General features: G+C 37.3%; 1 protein-coding gene across 1 annotated transcript in view; it reads left to right on the top strand.

Moving 5' to 3' along the window:
• The window catches only part of TMC3 (transmembrane channel like 3), a 283611-nt gene that overhangs the window by 229152 nt on the left and 37532 nt on the right, over nucleotides 1-16927 (top strand). Inside the window, exon 13 of the mRNA XM_067003575.1 lies at nucleotides 11201-11287. The gene's annotated coding sequence lies outside the window, so the exon portion shown is untranslated. The remainder of the gene's footprint in view (nucleotides 1-11200; nucleotides 11288-16927) is intronic.

Here is a 16927-nt window from a genome sequence, read left to right as displayed (position 1 = left end):
AGTATTTTTTGTTCTGTTTACTAGCATAAATGAAAAATACCGCAGTAAATAATCAGCAGTTATAAATATATTTTAAAGGTGACTCTTCGTTCTAGGCAATAGGCATATGGTGACTTTTTCGAAGTTTTGATGTTTAACTTCCGCAGGTGTTGCCACCATCTCATGGGGCTGCAGGGTAATGTTAGCATATAGTTAAAGAGCAAGTTGTTATTACTCATGTTACATTAACTTAGCCCATAATGTTACTGCAAATGCTTTCCTCCTGCGGCAAACTACCTCTTTTTCTGCGCATTCAGACCTATGGAGATTACTGTGGGAATCTATGGGGTGGCAAAAGCAGATTTTTTTAACGGTGTACTTTGTTTTTTGTGAGCTGTATGTGAAGCTTTGGGGTGTTAGTGTGCAAGGTGGAAGGAGCTACCTTTGCACCATGAAACTCACCAAAACCACTCCCCAAGATACGGATGAGTGTTGCATTACAAAGCTAATCCTACCGACTGCCTTCCTTCTCGACAAACTCTGTTCTAGTCTCAAGGCTGGCTCTTCAGTTTGTAAAAAATAAATAATAATAAATTGTCATAGTTCCACCATGGTCTTATGAAATTTCCCAGTCAGTCCTTTTTCTGAAGATGTTTAAGCCTTAAATGTATGCATTGTTATGCCACCAGGCTTTACAGATATATGTAATAAGTTTTTTTTCTTGTTGGTTAGCTGTACATTTCAGTACAAACACACTGTCTAACATTTTGTTATCTGTAGTAACATGCAGTAAATTCTGCGGTTAATGAAAGAGTATATTGAGTAAGACTCTGTGTGCTCTTCAGCTTAGTTGTGTAAAGTGTTATTTTGTATGCTACGCGTGAGGAATGGGTCTCATGCTTGTCACTGTTGCAGTATGAATGTTATATTTCTCAACATCTACCACAGAGAAGCTGAAGTTGAGAGGTTTTTCCCTCCAAAAATAGAAATGCAGAAAAGATATGAGCAGATGTTGTTATTGGTTATATTTGAGCAACTTCCAGGGGGTCACGGGGAATCAGCATTTTTGCACTTTGCGTGTTCAGGTAAGCATGGGGAGCTTCTGTATGCAGCCAAGGTAGATGCTTAATGTGATACATAGCCAGGGAAAGCACTTTGTTTCCTTAAGTATTATCACACTTCTAGCTTTTATTAACAGCTATTACATGTCGGAATATAGGTGATGCAGTCATGTGATGGAGAATTTTTCTGAGGCCTTCAGCTGAACTTTTAAAAAGTAATGTTCCCTCCAAAGTAAAAATCTGGGCAATAAAATACATCACTCTTCCATGAAGGCACTAATTATAAATGCCATTAGAATGTAAGATTATAAATTACTTGTAGAATATCTTAATAGCTTGTATGCAAATTTTTATTACGCATTATGTAAATGACCATAATAATAGGCTCCTTTCTGAACCCTTTTGCAATCTTTGTTCAGAAAGGTAACTACAATTGTACTATTTCTAATGTAGAAGTGAAGTGAGTGATGTGTTGCTAGACAAAACTTGAAAGGATAGACAGTGATCTATTAGCAATCCATCTATATTTTTTATTTTGAAATTGTAACTTCTCTTCATTGTCTGTTTGGGATTGCAGGATGGGGCATGTCTTATTTTTGTCTTCAGAAGAGCATGTTTTACAATCAAAAGGGCACAGTTCTCTCATCACTTGTATACTTGTCAGAGAGAGCTCTGCACAAGCTGGAACTAAATTTAAACCTCAATACAAATCCCTATGGTGCTCTGAGAGGAGGATAATATGAAAAGGAGCATGACATGGCCTTGAATCTCCCTTGCCTTAACAAGAGCAGGAAGAATTTCATGGGGGAATAACGATACTTGCATCTTCAGCTATCCTATAGAAATCAATACAGAAGTGTGCTCCCGTTAGGGGGCAAAAAGGCTCAAGGGCTAAACATGTTATACCAATTCCAGCGCAATTTTTATCATTTCCTTTAGAAGTCATTACTAGCACCGAGTCTCAAAGTATTCCTCTGCTTTTCTGTGTTGTTTTCACCATTTTATCTAATACCAGGAAACCATGTTTAACTTAGTATAGCACTTTCTTCCAGGCAGAGCTGATCACCACACAAATTTATCCTGATCAGTCTGCGTCCAATCTGTTACTGGCTTGATCAGATAGAAATGGATGAGATCAGTGAAGCTGGCATATTGCTCCTAACCCTTCCTGATGGTATATTCGGTACTTGAAATACCAAAGGTCTAATTTAAAGGAAGGTCTGTAAAATCATCGTACCTTTTCTAAGAAAAAGGAGCAATTCCCTATAATACATATCTTCTCTCTCCAGAAGTCTCAGTTCAAAATCACTTTTTGCTACTGTTTGGTCTTTATTCCCATTTAACGTCCAAGATGTGTTATATTTCACCAAAACACATCCTTAGCTTTCAACTTTTCCTCGTTATTTTGCAAGGCTTTGTGAACAAAAGTAAGGAGTGTCTGCCTTTAAGCAGACCTGTTTTTCCTTTCCAAAGCAGTGTCTTTCATCATTAACTTTCAAATAGCAAATCAATCACACTAAACTGCCACAATTCTTTTCCTAATTATTTTTCCATTTGCTGTGAGTGTTTCTTTTTCCACATGTGCATTAATATAATTTTGGTCTTCTCCCCTTTTTTAAGTACAATATTAATACTTATGTCCCTTTAATTTCCAGCTTTATTAAGCCATTATTGACTCTCATCTTTGTGATTGTTTGCCCTTGAAATTTCAACTTTTGTGATAAATGTGCACTTTTGCTGTTATCAGTAACTATAAATTAATTACTTAAGCTCAAATTCAGCTTCCAGTTCTCCCTGGGAGAGAGTAAAGCATCCTTCTGCTCCTAGCCAGCCCTGCACCAGACGGTCTGGGAACCAAATTTCGCCATTTTAAGATCTGCACCTCGGTATGTCATTGTTTATAGTCAAGAACGTCTCCTCCTTTTCTTGCTCTTTCTTGTCTAATGGAAAACCTTTGGATATTTCTGATAGCGTATGTACTGTCTGTGCTGAAATACTAAGACATTCCAAGACAGTGGTATTATAATCCTGACTCATGACTCTAGTCACTTTTTGTGGGTGATACTACCTTTTTTGTGTCAGATCATATACTTAATCTATGAAATAAGACTCTCCTCTGTTGTTGTGACTGTGCATGAAGAGAATAGGTGTCCAGTAATATAACCCATTTCAGTGCAACATGCTTGTGACTTGGATAATTTTGAGGTGCAATTACTCTCTACAAGAAGAATCTGGCAACATACAGGTTCTTATTTTGGTCCTTGGATTAAATGTCAAGTCGGCTGTATGCATGTGGTAGGCCCTATGAAAGACAATATTCTCTGTGTTTCTCTGATAAATCTGCATTTTTAGATTCTTCAGTCAACTGCTTGAGTTTGAAAAGCAAAGATAAAAAAAAAAAAGATTTGGAGACAAGAGACAGACAATCTCTGGTATTAGTTCAGAAAATTTCAGGGGAGTCGTAGGTTGCTTGTAAAGAGAAAGCATGAAGACACGAGTTAAATTCTGACAAGATACCGCCCCTTAATAAGAATTTGTTCTAGGAATTCTATACAGTCTGATGTGGCTTTGTAGTTGGCATCACGTTTACACATACGCAGATGTTTCTTAATTGAGCAACATAGGTTGTTTAGATGTCCTGGTAAAGTCCCTTTGTATAGCACGTATGGCAGCTTTACCTCACTGCAAAGACGTAATTTAGCCTTTTCGTTCACTTCCTCTCAAGTTTATGTGGATTCCTTGTTTGTTGACATTTTTTGTGCCAACAATGTATACTTTTCTAAGGTCTTAAAAGACTAACACTAGCTTCTTTTCACTGGACCAGCGGAAATGACCTGAGTAGCAACTACTCTAGATGATGTTCTAAAATATGCTGAATAAGATTTAAAAATCCTAGTCCAAGGGAAAGGGTACAGCACTGTCAAGTGATCCTAGAATATTTTATTTGTTCCAAAAGACACAGACTCAAATACATTGGAAATTTGCATATTAAAACGCTTCTTATAGGGTCAGTTTTTGTAGGCACTGCACTGTATAGGTCAGTAGAGTCTCTTCCTAAACACTGACACCAGAGGGAGAAGAACCAGCTGAGCTTGCTGATACAAACTGCACAGCACAGAGGGGTTTCTCCTGACCTCACCTGTCCATCACCACTGAATGTGCCCCTTTAACACAGAACGTGCACAATATGTGGCAAGCCCTCTGTGATGGAATGCGTTGTGTCAAAATACCACATCGGATTTAACAGAGAAAAACAAACACTGCAATTACTCTACTTCCTAGCTACAAGGAGAATTAAACACCGTGGGTGTGTGTGGCTTATTAAGCTGCAGTGTGAAATTCATTGCATCTCTTGAGCCCCCAAAGGACCCTTCTCTTGACCTATCTGACTGCTTCTCGGCTTGGTGGATTGGGCAGCTCAGCATCTCTGTGAGTTGCTGTCATTCTGGTGGTGCGCCTGTTTGCCGCCAGCGCAGTCACCAACTGAGCCCAACAAAGAAATAATGTGGTGAGGCTCACCCATGAGGGGTGGGATGGAGGGGAGGGCTGCAGTAGGTGGGGTGAGACTATTGCAAGCTGAAGGCACTTGTGTAAAACTTGTGTAAATGTTGGTGACTGAACAAGACCCTTGAGCTGTGCTCGAGCTGCCACAGCCCCTGGTCCCTTGGGCCTCCAGTCCTGCTTATGTTTTTTCACTTTATTCTGCCGGTTCTCTCATATGACAAGTATAACAAGGGACTATTTCTAACACGCTTCGCTGTTGGTTTTTTTTTTTTTCCTTTGTCTTGGATTTATTCTGAATGTACCTTAAACCCTAGTGCCCTCTTCTGATCCTGAAATAGGTGTCAGCTCTCAGCACACCTGTCCCTGCAGCTCCAGCTCAGCAGAGAGGGGCAGCCAATTGTTTGAAGGCACGCAAGCATTTGGGGACAGACAGATTTTAATTTGTAATCAGCTTTAAAATTTTCAACTCTTGCTCTGTTCAGAAACAGGAGCTTAGGCAGAAATTTGTCTTTCCTACTTATAAAAAACATTTTTCTCCCCTGGCAGGGGCCATAGGTTTGAACTGAAGTCCACTGAAGTAAAGGGATAAACCCTTATCAGTTCTGGTCCAGCCCTTAGCATAGCAAGTTCTTTAGCCAGTAGAGTCACTTAGGCTGGAGGAAGCATACTATTGCAAGATCTTCCAATGATAAATACTAATTAAGAATAATTCTGTAGAAAATATTACTTCTTTGGACATTTATCTTGGAAAATATCGAGAAGTGATAACTCTAAAATTCCTTACTTTTGGGACTCTTTCCAGTGTTATTAAACCAAATTCAGTTTGTGTACATATATCTAGACAGATGTACGTAATGCATATTAGATCTCTCTTACACTCAGATAGCTACAGACTCTATGAATAAGTTCATTCATCATTTATAGGCTGCCACCTCTGGGATGGAAGGCAGCGGTTGTCAAGCAGCACACAGCAGTGCTTCACAGCAGTCTCAGGACATATTCAGCATTTCTGCATCCAGTTAATATTGTCATGTGATTCTGTGTGACTGGACAGAGAATCCTCTTTTTGAGTTAAGAAAAATAAGTATATTTTTTTTCTGAAATCTTGATCATATTTTTTGAGTACCATTTAAAAACAATCCAAATAAAATGTTTGCCCTTAAGGCACTAACATTTAACAGACTTTGGGAACATTACTAGGTCTTGTAACATTAAATTTACTTCAAAATAAGGTTATGAATTAATCTTCTCAGCACTGGATTTTATAGTCTGTGGCTGTTTGCTTATGTTTTAAGCAGCTAATATTCTGCAAATTGGGAGTTGTGTAACTGCAAATAAACATTTTGTACTAACAAAATTATTTGTTGATAATTTTAGATGAGAATTACTGAGACACTGATGGGCAGATTAATACCAGAGGCCTCTCTAGCAAGAGATTTATCAACACATTAAGCAACAAAAGAGATATTTATAGTACTCTCCTAGAATACGCTTTTTCTAGCTCTCTATTGCCATCTTGAGTCTCTTACCTTCAAGAGAAAATCTGAGTTGGGGCATATACAAAGTGAAAATAGCTGGCCAATTCTGTTTACTGTACACGTCTCCAGTCATCAGATGGAAGTCATCAAATATATATTTTAAAAAATTATTTAGTTTGAGATTTCCTATAGTTTGTCACGAGTCATATAAGAATTCTGGGATGTTTTGATGTTAGTGGAAACTTGTAAGGGGCTGCAGAATAAGGTTCTTAGAAAGGAGCCGAGCTCAGGTGTGGAGTGCTTGGATACATGCATTGTGCAGACAGCGCTGGCACTGGCTGTCAGATGCTAATGAGATTTTAGAATATATTTGCAGGGGGATAGAGGAATACTGGAAGCTATAAGTCACCAGTTATGCAGATATTTTGATACCACAAACTGTTTTTCCTATAATTGCCATTATAAATTTTTTCACCTTCCTTTGAAAATCAGCAACGCGTATTGTGTTTCCCATTACTCTATGTATATATGAAGAAAAATCAACGTTTTTCAAAGTCCCATGAGAAAGCTGGCATACAGAGCAGAATGCTGAGGTCTTCTCATGTAGGCATTTCTCCAACAGCTGCTGCTTTATCCTTCATCACGTGCAGACTTCTTTCTGTAGGTTAATAACTTTTACAAGTCTTTCTCTTATTATTCCCCATTCTGTTACATTGTATTATTTCACGCTTGGTGACAGTATTTTCAGTCAGTATTCACAACTCGGTATTTTATGAGTAACCAGTGTCTCAGGCAGCAGTAACATGACTGAGAGATCATTGTAACTAATTGAATATTTAATGGGAGAACTCTTCTCCTCTAATGAGTGCTTGATATGAACTAAAAATAAGTTCCTACAGTTTGATTCTAATAAAACCTATTGTCCAAAGCCTGTTTTTATAGTCTGAGCATATTTGGGCATACTGTTAGGAATCCTCTTCCAAACAGAACACACTGTTTTAAGGCTACATTTACACTCCTTTCTAATAAATCTTACAGTGGTAGCTCACAGTAACACAGCTTAAGCTGTGCTAGCACAGGGTTAAATAAAACCCTGATGAAAACAGCCTGAGCTGGTTTTTCCACCCAGCTTTCTGCTGCTGCTCTAGTGCAGCAAATATTGGCCCTCCTTTGTTGCCTGTAGACAGGGGATTCCTGCAGTGTGTTCCAAGCCAGCATGACCAGCTTCTAGACCCTCCTGACTGGTGCAGGGGGTGTGCTGCGTTGAGGTATTAAAATGGTTTATTAATTCTTCAATGAAAGTACACCTCTGAAATTGTTTGACCTCAATACCATTACCCTATAGCATATTGGCACAAAGGAAAAACACGTTTTATGCCCCCTGCAGCTGAACAAATAGTTGTCTTCTCAGTTCTCTGGAAACCAAATCATTATCTATTTGTGGTTGTGTATTCAATTCAGTACTTGTGATGCCTTCCAAGGAACTGGATATTTCTTCAGATACTGGTTATGTATCAACTCTGTCATTTCTTCAATAGCATGGCCTAATTTATCAGATTCTTCCTCCTGTAATCTGACTGCCAGTGATGGTCTTCCAGAGAAGTACTACAGTACCTGCTAGAAGTACCCGTTCTAGGCGTTTGGAATTCATAAAGGTGATTATTTTCATACCATTCTTAGGAATAATCTTTGGATGATGTGTATTTACATTTCAAGTCACAGCACTGTTTTATTTTCCTTTTTTCAGTGCTCCTTTTTATGTGTTTCCTGCAAGTGCCACATTAAATGATCATGGGATTCTTGGAAAAGCAGCAGGAAATGATATAATGGTGCCCGCAAGTTCTGTGTATTGACTTTTCCACAGACTTGCTAGTCTTTGAGCCTAAGAGTTGCTGGTAAAACCAAGATATTTGATCTTATTCTCTTTTTCTTTATTCTTGTTAGTGTGCTTGAAGCCCTGACCTTTTGCTCCTTTATTAAGGAAAAAGAAAGAGGGGAGTTAAAACAAACAAACAAACAAACAGAAAAAGCTAATTATGGAGATTATTGTGGTTTTGATTATAGGGATAGTTGTTTATTTTAGTTGTTTTGCATTCCTAAGTAACTATTAGCAGGCCACACTGTTATCTGCTTACAGCTTGATTTGAGATAGAGCAGAAAAGTCTGTATAATAGAGTCATAGCTCCACTATAAAATTTGTAAGATATGCAAATAAGTAATCGCAATTTAAATCTACCTAAGTACATTGAAACTGTAGAGAATAACCTGAAAAAAAAAAAAAAAAAAAAAAAAAACTACAGGGAAAACTTTTCTGTGGCATTGTTCCTCAGCAGCTTTACTGGGGTTATGTGCTGTGGAGGACAGGGCAAAGATTTCAGTGGGAAATGATAGAGAATCACCCAGTGCCAGTGTTACAGAAACAGAAGGAATAGCTGGAAGATCTGTGCTTTTGGACATGTTTAAGGAGATCTAGAAGTGCTTCTTTGTAAGATTATGAACATTTATAGCTGGGAATTTTAAAACTGTATCTCTTTGTTGGCCTGCAAATAGCTTTGCTTTTGAGATGACTCTTTGTGGTTTATCGTAGTGAGTTTACCAAATAACTTTCCCCTCTTATGGATTTAGTTTCCATCTGAGGGATAATTTATCCCCTAGATGCTAACAAGAGTAATTACATTGTTTAGAGCTTTCCAGCCTCATTTGGATGATCCCTTCAGTAAATTCCCTTCTCATTTGTGATGATTCCTCAATAAATTCCCCAGGCCAAGCTGGGTTTTCACCACATTCCTTCAGAGTCTTGTCACTGGTTGAGTCCCGTTAGATGTATTAGTTTAGCAAAGTGTCAGGGTGGTGAAACTGTGCGTCCTTGCCTGCCAGGCATAGTGCTGTTCGCTCGTGCCGCACCATTGAGCGGTTTGCTGGGAGCCTACTGTGGTGCTCCTGCCTTGTGCATTCCCCGCATGTGTTACTGTAGGAGGTATGAATACACTTTTTAAGCCGATGGTCACAAAGCCAAGGAAATGAAAAAAGCAGTATGTCTTCACAGAAACCTGCAATGAAATTCTTCACTGTTAAAATCACTCTGGTACCAGAAACAGACTTCTCTTACCAGCTTGAGGTCAAAATGTGCTATTTTACTCTAAACTGTACCCAAGCAGCAGATGAAATTAATCTCTCCTGATCGCTCCATTGCAACTGCTGGATGGCTTCCAAGACTCAAGCAGGCCTGTGTAACATTAACTTGAGTAATTCAGGATTCCTGCCGTCTGAAAAAAGACACATCCTATAAATGCCATTTTAGTCCTTCATTCGTGGCGCTCAGTAATGAGGCAGAGGACAGAACATGATGGTAGACCATGGGGGCTGTGTTTTCTGAGCCTTTTAGAAGGACACCAACCAAGTGCAGTTGCCCTGCCTTTTATAGCTTATCAGTCCTAGACTTTTCCCTCTCGCAAGCAGAGACACTGTCATCCTAAACAATTAAGCACTTTCATGTTAATAAAAGAAAAAAAAGGAGGGGAAAAAAAAAGCTGGGGTGAGACTACTGTGCTTTGCTGCTTTTCTGTAAGGGATACCCGCCCTAGCCCACAATCATTATTAATTTTTCCCTTAGAAATATCTAGGCTGACTCTCCCCTTTACTCCTTACCACCTTTTTTTCCCCTTGAGAATTGTCCTATTGATGTAACTTTAACTGATTACATGAAGGTCAGCATGGCTTACTGCTGTTATGCATATAAAGCAGGAAGAGTAACAGCAGGGTCACAATTCACTGCAGAATTTTTCCCAAGCTTGGGCTTTTTTTTTTCTTTTTTAATAATTTCAGTTGTAGTGAATTTTGTTGTTCGCATATTTTGGGGGGATGCAGGTGTCAATCACATGGTTTAGCTGCTTAACATAAATAATACTATATTATTTTCCTCGTAGTCTGATTCTTATCATACTCTTTTGAAGAAAAAATAAATTCATACAAGTCTTTTTAAAGCACTTTAACTTGACAGATGTGAGATTCTCAGACTCACTGTGACTCCTGAATTTCCTACTTCACAAGTAATTGAAATGGCACATGGATTTGTATCTTCTGAATGAGAACAGTCCCTCTTCAGCTTTTATTTTAAGACAGAATACATGCAACATAAATTCTGAATAAAATTGACATCAGCTCAATGTAGTAAAATACTGAACAGAAATTTTACTGAAAGTTCTTAATTTTTTCCTGTCCAGCATGAAAATTTTGTATTACTGTGCCACGTAAGCTGTTTGCTGTCTGCTGTTTGGGAATTTAGACAGTTTGCAAACTGAAAACAAAGTATTGGAAACTTCTACTGCATTTATTGAGGGAGAAAAAATCACTTTTATTTAGTTGTTCACTTAAATCTTTTTTCCCACAGCAGATTTCTGTAGCCATATTATGGTATGCAGAAGAAAAGACTTGGTTTAGCTGAGGAGGTAAATGAGATCAGAGTGTTCTGTCAGGATTGAGAATGAAGAAAAAGTAAGCCTCTTTCCATTGTAAATACCTGTTGAGTAGTGCAAAAATTTGCTTTGGGATAAGTGTTTATAGTGATCATTCTTTTAGTAGTCATACTGTTATGAATGTTGTTGCTAAAGTTTATTCTTTTATTGTTTTCTGATAGGCTGTATGAACTGTCATGTAATACATTTTTTTCAGAGCACAAAACATTGTGGTGTTTATCTGTTTTGATCAGTGTTAAATTATTTCATTCACTATCCAATTACATTTCTGAGTATGCTCAATTTAATAGGCTCGGTATTTTCCTAATTTATCTGCTAATCACTAGAAGCACATTCGCCTCAGTTCAGAGACTGTTGTGTCCTAAGTTTCAGGCTGGGATTAACATAGTACTAACAAACCTAATGTGTAATGAAATTAGAGTATTTTGCGCGCACGCGGGTGAGAACAACTAGGGCTGATCCTTTGTATGCTCAGGGTTGTGTTTACTCATTTAAGTTTGCACCCACAAAGGGGTCAGTAATTTTGCTGGTTAATGCAACTTCCTCAGCAGGTTTTAAGTACCAGAAATAAAAGTGCATGCAATGACATGTCAGTTTACCATGTAATTAAATAGGTCTTGCACTGTTTTAGAGAGTTTTTTTTGTTTGTTTCTTTGTTTGTTTTTGTGACCTGGATGAATAGTTGTATATACTTGCTGTGCAGTGACAGTACTCTAAGTGGATTCATGATTCTTGCCTGGAATGAAACATGGTCTTCTGAAAATGTGACACCTCGTAGGAATCAGAAAAGGTGAGATTAGCTTCTGGCACTATCATAAAATTGTTTAGCACAAATTTTATCTGTAAGTCTAGGATGACTTTAGGAACCCTCCCTTCACCTTAGTTAAATACCTGAAAAAAATTGGTCATCTCTTATCTAACTGAAAATAATCTTTATTATTTATTTATGGAAATTATTATAATTATCAATTTTGACAGTATCATCTATAATAATGAAATATTTTTTGAAATAAGCCTGAGCAATATAATCAGGTGGTTTTTTAGCTCACCAAAATTTGATCATGTTTTAACTTGGTCTTGCCATGAAGATAGTACCAAGAAAGGGTTCCAATAAGCATGAGAGCATTCTGCTAAATAGAAACTGACCTCAAAACTAATCTGTTTTAAAACATGATTAGGAGATTTCATAAAACCCTGAGTCTTAATTTCACTACAAATGGCAGTGCTTGGACATGGTATAATGTTCTGTTTCCTGTTCGTCTATTCTTAGACCTAGGGAACCAAGCTTCCCAGACTTCCCCGGAAATAGGCTTATTCCCAAAAAGAAAAGCTGACAACAAGAATTATTAATGTCCCCAAAAGCTAACTTCTACTTTGCAAGATAAATAGAAATAGTTCAACCATCTGCAGTAATGTTAGTAGAGTTAGAAAACTTATATCTAGAGTCAAGAAGGAAAGATAAGGAAATAATTAAAAGTCATCCTATGGGTGATGTAATTCTTTCTGTCAGCTGCAATGTTTAGGAAATTATATGTAGACTAAACATAGTTTTGGTTTCACTCCAAGACACCTACAAGAGAATTTACATAATTTTAACAGAACTCCTTTGACTGAGATGAAATGTCTGGTTTGATCCCCTCTTGGAGAACCATATTCCAGGATGATGTACTTGATGTTGTTAGCTTTTTTTCTTCCTTTTTTTTTTTTCCTCTTTAGTTATGCAGTGAGAGTTGACTGACAAACAGCAAATGTCATATGCCTCCTCCTCACCCTGTAACCAGAAGGTTGGGGTTAAAAGTGGGAGGGAAGAACAGGAGATGAATAAATGAGAGCGCTAGAAATTTGGCAGCATCTGAAGTCTCTCTGTACAGTAAAGTGCTGAATGACGCATTAAGGCGGCACACCTTAATTGTAAATTAGATGTTGTAAATTATGAGATAAAAGTATTTTAGAAACTAAATCCATCCCATATTGGTATGTTGCATTATCCTGAAGTGACCCGGGGCAGCCAAATGTTCTTGCAGTCTGTCCTTGGCTCTTTTTGCATTATACAGGTTCCTAAGCCAAATTTGCTAAGTTTAACGTCTGAGCTGTAAATAAAGATCCCCAAAGCCTACTGTGTTTTCTTTGTTCTACGAGTCCCTTCACAGTATGGCCCCAATTCAACTAAGTACTTAATAAGTACTTAAATCCCACTTAAATCAATGGGATTTAAGCATTTGCTTAAATGCTTTGCTGAATCTGGCCTATTAAACTGTCTGTGTTGGAGATCAAAATGTAATTTATATTGCAGTGATTTCTTTTTCTGGTGTTATATACAAGACCCCAAACTACATTTTACTGTAGCCTTGCTATAACCAAAGCTGGAACTGTTTAGAGGGAATGTGTTCAAGACCTGTATTCATCATGTACAAGAAATAGGTTTTTAATTATTTTGGGCATCAGCTATTGTAAACTTTTGTTCATGATAAATGAAGTGAAACTCAGTGGAGAAGACTGATTGTTTTTCACGCACCATGAAATCTTCATTTTGAAGTCTAGTAATATGATTTTTTTTTCTTTTTCAGTAATATTTGCAATCCTAATTATACATGGGAACATAGAAATTTTGAAGAATGTAGATACATGAAAGTATTTGAGGAGGAGGAGAGTTGCAAGTTTTTTCTTCTTTGGCTGATTTGTTGGCAATCCTTCCCCCCCCCCCCCCCCCAACTCAGCAGCAGCAAAGGAAGGATTTTATAGCAAAGGAGGTGGCAAGAAAAAAAGTCACCAAAATAGACATCAAGAATCCCCAAGTCATTTGATATGTAGGGAAAGTATGTCAAAAATACTGCAACTGCATATATGATGCTAAAATTTTTTGATGTTTGTGATATGTCCCCCTATGCCTGGGGTGCTAAAGAAATTACATTGGCCTTGTCACTTCCTTTTTGTAGAGGAGTGAAGATGGATGGTGGGAAAGTGAGGACTCTTCTTGACTTCTCCTATAATGCAAGCTCCCTGCTTGTAGTGGAAATCAGCCAAAAGACAGCTCATATGCCAAGAAAGCCCAAGTTAAGAGATGAGTAGAAAATACCAGATGCTTAAATTTCTTGTGGATTTTCTCAAAGCTGCTAATACTAGTTTCTTTCTTAATTAGCCAAATAAGGGATGGACTGTGTTTCACTATTTCATGTATAGATCTTTCTTCCATCGTATAAGAATGTTAGCCACTTCGAGGACACTACTATCTGTGTATGGGAAGAGCTAGATCATGGTTTCTTAGTTAAATAACATTAATAGAAGATAATTGCTATAAAGCAGTTATCCTCACACTGAAACCAAACTCCTCCTCACGCTCCTCACACTCAGAACACAGTTACCCTGCTAGAATTTCCTTAAGGAAGGGATTCTTAAGACTGCTTTGTCTGGAAGATTATTTAGGCCTCTGTCCCAGGAAGAAATTACTGTCTATTGTTACATTTCCCCAACTAGGTAAGTTTTACTTGAATTTGAAGTGTCTCTTTTGTTCACCATTTAGTTTTCCTTTAAGCAACTAGGATTTTCTCAAGATACTTCAATATTTTGTCTTAAACCTCAAGGGTATGGATGGGCAAATAAACTTGCCTCTCTTGGGCATGAAGTAATCTTTCTGTAAGGGATGTTTCTGATGGCCATCTGTAACGCTCTTCAGCTTTTCTGTGCCTCCTGAAACGTGTGAATAAGTCAACTATCTGTGGAGGCTGTTTAAACACGCAGAATCATTGGAACATATGGAAGGGCGTTAGAAGTAAAGAAAACCAGCCGAGTAAAAAAGCAAACATGTTCTGGAGAACAGTAGGTGGGAACAACAAAATCATCAATATTAGATGCTGTAAGACCATTTAAAGTATACTTGTTCTTGGTGTCACTTGTTTTGTTGCAAAATTAGGAAGCCTACAGTACTTGATTAGTCTACCCATTATATATGGGTATATATATAATATATATTATATATGGCCTTTTCAGACAGTCTGAACACAAATAACTTCGTAGTAGTTTTATTATTCCATTTGTTTCCAGAATTTGATAAATACCATTTATATTCATCTGTTTGCCTTTACAGAAAAATGAAACACATTCAGAAAAGGTTTTGACTTAAAACAAATGGATATAAAGGCAATGGTCATATTCAGAATATAGTTTAATAATTATTTAATACTATTTTTTCCAAAGGATGATGCATGAATTTTAATCCTACTTCAGAATGTGACACATTCAAAAAATTAGAGTTCATATCTGATTGACAGTTATATGGTGTATTAATTGGTATATATTATAAAAGTTTTTCTTGCCAGGATATTTTTTTTAACATCTCCAGTGTGGCTGAGCCATTACAGGGTTTCTGTGAAAGGTAGAAAATAGTCATTTGAATAGGGAAAGTAACTCTGTTTTCATAATACATCTTGATGATACAAATTCTTAAACTTTGTGTTTTCATTGAAGAAACTTTCTTTTGCAACTTCCTTTGTTCCCAAGTCTGGATAAAATTTATCACTTCTCTTTAAAACCTTAAAATATTGCAGCGTGCTTTGTTTCACCTCAAAGACTATGATTTGTGATTTGTACATGAAAGGGTTTCATGTTTTCATGTTGTTTTTTGAAGATTTCACATTTCCCCAAATATTTTATACTACTTATCCTTTTCTCACAACAGTGAAGTGTAGTTATAAAAGGATGCCCCTTCCCATTTTCACAGTTTCCTTATCACATATTGTATAAAATAAGAAGGGAAAATGGAAAAGAAATTAATTTGCAATTATTACTTTTCAAATAATCATAATTTGATTTAATTACAAAACAAATATTAATAAAATATTTTTTCTTAGTGAGAAATTACGTCAATGGAACAGCTTTCCATGGTAAAAGAAAAAAAGTGTTTAACTGTCCTTTCTGCTTTTGGTAATGAGATGTCTAAAATATGTAATTTTGACTGGTTCAGTATTTATCTCTGAACTTATGCACAGGTCTAGGACCTTGGCCTGTACCTGGCATATTATAAACTTTGTTTTGTGGTATATATATAATTCTCACTCTTTTTAGAAGTTGTAAATTAATTGCATCTAATTTCCGTAACATAATGACTGAAAGTATTTTTTGAAGAACACAAGATATTTCTAAATGCAAATTCTCATGAAAAGCTTCAGAGTTTCAAAATTACATAATTTTAATGTACTCTTATGGTTGTTTTTCAGTTAAAAAAAAAAATTAAACTCCAGAAAAGTCCCCCTAATTAAATGAGGTTTCTGCAATGTTGAAATTAATCAGCTCTTCGATAAGAGCCAAGCCTCAAATCCTCAGGCATGAAACAACAGCTAGTAATGACTATACAAATTGATTTCAGAAGGTTAAATGTGCACATTCAGGGTCTGGAGAACAAAGTCTTATGGTCTTATCCAAAAGGATATCTGTGTGACTCACACTACTTTACATACCCTGTAATCATGAAAATTAAGGGCCTGGGTTTAGATGAGGCCATGAAGTTTGATTTATGTTGAGAAGTTGTTTTTTTCCTGATGAACTAGGTCCATGGATGTCTGATGCTGAATAATTTTGTTTGTTGCTGGGGCAGAAAGAGGGATTTAAAACCAAAGGCATTAAGTATTTTTGTAAGCGTAGAGTTTTTGGTTGATGTTTGGGCACAGCTAACGGACGAAAATTAGGGTTGCTTGTTAGACCTAGATGGAAACCAAGGTCAGCAAGAGTAGCTGGCTCCACGATGAGGTTATAGCTGAAGCTGGCATCAGCAATTTGACTAAGTTTCGAAGAACCCATCTGAAGAATGGGTGCATAAGAAGGGCATGTGAATCCATAAGTAATCAGGCCTGAAGTCTGACCGAGTTGAAGTAGATGGGCTTTGCTTCAATGTTTAGACGAAATGTTGCTCCACTACAGGGATATGAAATAGATTTGAGTAAGTACAAGAATTCTGATCAGCAGGGAAAACTTATAAGACCTAGATTTCAACCAGGGACAGGATAGAAATTCGTTTGGGAGTAGTCTTCTGTAGGCTTTCTTTGTGGGACTTTCCAAACTAAGGCTGCAATTAGTTGTGGACTAAAAAGGGATCATGGACTATGATGATACTTAATATCTGTTTCAGAAGATGTTCCCAGACTAAAATCAATGTTACGTCCTTCAGACCTCAGGAAGTTAGGGCTGTGTAAGGGCATGTAGATCTCCCTGGTTTAAAGCTGTTGCAGTGCCTGTGCTAAAACTGTTGCAGATAGAATGAGGCAGAATTTGGATCACAGCTGTTCACATTAAGACACATTGAGTACATATCCTTGGCTTAGATTTCTGTTTAGGTTGTGTTGATGTTCTTTTGTCAGGGCAAAGTTTCCAGGGCTAGGTGACTGGCCAAGCTTTTCATACCCAAGCTTATGTCTGGATTTGTGCTTGTGTTCCTTGG

This window comes from Anser cygnoides, chromosome 11 (assembly GCF_040182565.1).
Source record: "Anser cygnoides isolate HZ-2024a breed goose chromosome 11, Taihu_goose_T2T_genome, whole genome shotgun sequence".
NCBI classification, from domain to species: Eukaryota; Metazoa; Chordata; class Aves; order Anseriformes; family Anatidae; genus Anser; species Anser cygnoides.
Note: the sequence above shows the minus strand (reverse complement) of the source record. Positions and strands in the feature narration are given on the sequence as shown.